Genomic DNA, 4,774 nt, shown 5'->3' on the forward strand with positions numbered 1-4,774 from the left:
AGAGGTCTCAAATAATGTGAAGAGGACAGTTTACTTACATTATTCAGAAACCTGTCACAGTGATTCTCAGATTAGTATTGCACAGATGCACTTTAAGTAAATACCCAGCTCAAGCAGTTTTTGAGATAATTGAAGGTGACTCAGGATTATGAACTTGTAAAACCCTGTTCTAGAACTTTTAAGTCAATTATTTATCCAGACTAAAAAACCGAACTTCTTATACATCATAATGAATGTAATTGGAAATATGGACATGGCTAAATATACGAAAGATTTCACATAGCCTTCCTACATAGTATGACTGCTTTCCCCCTTATAAAATACAAAATGATCTGGTTTCCCTAACAAGTTCCACAAAGCAGCTTTGATTTCCATATTCCTCAGGCTGTATATTATAGGATTCAAAGATGGAGGCATCACAGAATAGAAAAAAGACACCAAGAAGTCCAAAAGCTGTGGGGAATCAGGAACTGGTTTCAAATAGGCAGTGGCAGCTGTGACTAAAAATGTAGTAACAACAATGAAATGGGGTATGCAGGTAGAGAACACTTTTGACCTCCCTTTTAACAAGGACATTCTCAGCACTGTGTTGAAAATACAAACATATGAAAACCCTATGAACACTAAGCAGAAAAACCCATACATGAGTCCTAATATGAGACTAAAGTCAACAGTGACATGCATATTTGAGCAAGAAATCTTCAGTAGAGAGGGGACATCACAGAAGAACTGTGGCACTTTTCTGGTATCACAGAAAGATAAAGAAAATGTGCCATATGAATATAAGACCCCAAAGAGACTTCCAAATAGCCAAGAGGCAGCTAGCATCTGCATACAGACTGCCCTGTCCATGATGACATCATAGTGTAGTGGGTGACAGATGGCCACATAGCGGTCACAGGACATGGCTGTGAGGATGGAAATTTCAGTTACAGCAAAGGAAACCACAAAGAAGACCTGACACACACATCCTGGGAAAGAGATAGTGCTCCTGTGAGACAAAGAGTTGAGAATGAGCTTTCGGGACTGTGACTGAAATGAAGCACACATCGAGGAAGGACAAGTTCTTCAGGAAGAAGTACATGGGGGTGTGAAGACTCTGGTCCACAGTGACAAGCATGATGATGAGAAGGTTCCCCATGAGGGACACCAAGTAAATCAGCAGAAACAGAAATCCCTGGAGCACCTGGAGCTGCTTGCTGCCAGAGAATTCCATGAGGAAGAAATCTGTGTCCACTGTGTGGTTGGTCATGTTTTCGGCTGTTCACCTACTGTGAGACAAAGGAAGGAAAAGACACATGTGGAGCTCACGCTGAGTCTTCCTCTTAGTAGTAATGCATTTTATTTCTGTAAGATGCAAACTACTACATTATTCCTATAAAAGATGAACATTTTAATATCCTAAATACATCTATGTTCTTCATGAAGTTTTCAATATGTCTCTTTCAATATGTATTACAGTGCTAGTAACAGGGTAGGGGACTTAGAAAATTTCAAATAATTTTAGTGGACTTAACATATATTTTATCAAGATGTTTATAAATTTTATCCTGAATTAAATTTCTAGGTAAGTATATAGAAAAGATTGATTTTGATAGGATAATGTAGTATGAATAATTTTTGAATGGGCCATGTTTCAAACATTACATTACATATACACAGGGCACAAAATAATTGATTTTCTTATATGCATTACACACATGCAAAATATGGGATGGGTATGACCTTGCCTTCAAGACTCACAGTTCTGAGTTTACTCTGAATAAAAGATAAATGACATAAAAATTGAAAAGAAGATTTATAATTATGTGGTTATATAATTATAGTGAAAATATATGGTACTAATTCATAAGCAAGAGATGGGTATGGTTATAGAGAAATATTATCCATTCTTAACACACCACTCTCATCTCAATCTCTCTCTCCTTTTCTTCTCTCTCTCCCTCTCAAACTGACAGATGGACAGACATTCATCATCTCACTCACAAATAATGTTTATACTACTATAACATCCAGATGAAAGAAAATGATACTAAAAAACTCAGTGCAAAGTAAATTAGCTCTAACAAGTTGGATGAGATCAATGGTACATTACGACCTGGGTAGAAATTAAATGTTCAGTGAGGGCGAGTAACATTTTATGTAAGGAATACTGCAATGCAGGAAATAGTCTGTGGAGGATACAGGGTATGTTGAATTGAATTGAAGAATAAAAGAACTTTCTTAAAAAACTAGGTATTTAGCTTTACCAATTATTTTCTAATAGCAGAAACAACATGCTTGCTAATTACCACAACTATGTCCTGTCCAAGTTTTTGCATAAAAGACAGAATTTAATACGTGTTCCAAATTAGACAGCAGATTTTTGTGAATCTCAGAGTTAAAGGGTGGCACACATGAGAAAACTAGGGAAGGACATCTGCAAATCAAAACACAGAGTCCACCAGGCAGCTGATGTTGAAACCGCTGTCTCCTATGAAGTATATAACAAATTGATGTTTCTAACAGGTGATTTGCCTTCAGCAGGAATACAGTGTGAGATGAAAGGAAAGGTTTTCCTCTTCCAGGTGTTTAGGGTGAGCAGGAGATAGTGATATGGATGGAGAGGACCTGCCCTGAAGATGCCATATACTGAGAACTGTTTTGGCCCCTGCAGACTCTGCAGGAAGCCATGTTCATTACTGCATTCTTCATCATGCTGTCACTGAGTCTGTTTGTGGGAAAATATTTCTTCCTCTAGTTATTAAGCTTTGTGGTGTGTAAAAGATCCAAAAAATTCTGAAAAAAACTAATTTTTCTAATATGTTCCCTAAAGGCTTATCAAGTATAAGTTTTATAAATCCTATGAAATAATGCAACTGGGACTGGAAAGATGGCTCAGAAGTTAAGAGCATGGACTGCCCTTGCAAAGGATGTGGGCTTTATTCTCAGCACCCACAAGACAGTTAACAACTTTCCCAAACTCCAGCTCTCATTTCTGTGGGCATAGCAGGCATGTCGCTAACTTACACGTATGCTGGCAAAATACTCATACATAAAATAAATAAATCATATGATCCAGTTACACCCCTCCTTGCATATACTCAAAGGACTAACCCCACTGTAGAGATACTTACACATCTTGTTTGTTGCTGCTTTCTTCAAAATAGCTAAGAAATGGAAACAACCTAAATGTCCCTCAACTGACAAATGGTATTGAAACTGTAGCACATTTACACAATGGAGTTCCACTCAGCACTAAGAGAAGTTGAAATCATGAATTTTTCAGGTAAATGGTTGGAACTACAAAGTATTATACTAAGTGAAGTTAAACAAACGCAGATAAGCAAGTGACATATGATCTCCCTCGTTTGAGGATTGCAGCACCAACCCCTTAGATGTGAGTATATAAATTCTCATGTAACACCAAGAACCAGGAAAAGGGAAAGCATACACACAGGTGAAGGAAAAGAAAGTACCTGAGAGGGGGATATTAGGGAACAGATGTTACCCAGGGGGAGGTTAGGAAAGTGAGTGTTCAGCAGGAAATAGAGGAGGGATGAACATGGACAGGGCCATGGTTTGTGGGTGGAGGGGGATGGTGGAAGGTCATGTTATTTGGGGGAGGATGGGGCTAACGATGGCACTGGGATTGGGGAGGGAGGAGAGAGACAAGAAAGGAAAAAAAGAGTAGAGGTGAATGAATCTTGGAGGGCTAGGAAACCCAGAGAGAAAAGTAATGCCCTTGAAACTCCATGAGAAATATGCATATAGTGTCTGAACATTAGCACATATGTTTACCTGGGAAGTACTTGGCAAGGAACACATTTCCAGATAGCAGAGACCTCCCTTCAAGTGGTTGGTGAGGGTGGTCCAAGAGACACCCTAAAGTAACACAGGTTATTGCCAAACACCTTGGTTATCTCCCAGTGTTTGTAGATTAGACCCTACTGCTGAAGACAGATGTACTTCAGATACAGGACTTGAAGGAATGGATTAGAAATCGACCTGGAAGCTGTTTAACCAGTGTTTGATATGAAAACTGCCAAGGGAGAAAAAAACATCAATGGTTCAACTCAGTCCTAAAGCCTAATAACCATAACTACTGGTATAGCAAGTACCTCTCTCAATACAGTAGTGGCATTGTTATCTGGAGGCAATCAACACCTATCTAATTGGATTTAAAGCGTTCTCAATGGAAAGGAATTCATGAGTGGAACTGTAAATTCAGCCAAATATACATGGGAGAAGAAGACATACATCCCAGAGAAAACCCTATCTCTTTCATCTCTAGACAAATGAAATTCCTTACCTTATGCTAAATATTGACCTTTATATTTACAGAAAAGTATAACATATACCACCCATCATAGTAGCTTATTTTTGAAAAAGATGGAGACTACTGTGCAATTCCACCACTGCTCAGAAACTGAGAGTATGAGTCTAGGAGATGCCCAGTACTAGGTGATATGTCTACAGTTAAATCTGTAAAACTAGGCTCATGGAACATACTAGAACAAAGGGTCGAGAGAAAACTAATGAATCCCTCAACTCTCACCAGTAGAGCTTCCTTATATATCAGAGTATGATGTATGGAGAAGGCCACAACTGACTAACTTTTAAAGAATAAGAGACTGCAGAATGTGTATCTTTGGATGGGATCCTATACTGAACCTTATTCACCCACAGCTCAGAGACAACTGAAATGACAAGTATATTAGATACATGAAATCAGTAGAGATTGTCAGTTAAATAGCCTTAACTGCTATATGCTCATAAGAACACAGATACAATT

General features: G+C 38.4%; 1 pseudogene; it reads right to left on the reverse strand.

Moving 5' to 3' along the window:
- Nucleotides 1-288: 288 nt before the first annotated feature.
- Nucleotides 289-1,252, reverse strand: LOC103731314 (annotated as a pseudogene).
- Between the last annotated feature and the right edge of the window lie 3,522 nt (nucleotides 1,253-4,774).

Source organism: Nannospalax galili, unplaced genomic scaffold (assembly GCF_000622305.1).
Source record: "Nannospalax galili isolate Female #2095 unplaced genomic scaffold, S.galili_v1.0 scaffold2294, whole genome shotgun sequence".
NCBI lineage: Eukaryota > Metazoa > Chordata > Mammalia > Rodentia > Spalacidae > Nannospalax > Nannospalax galili.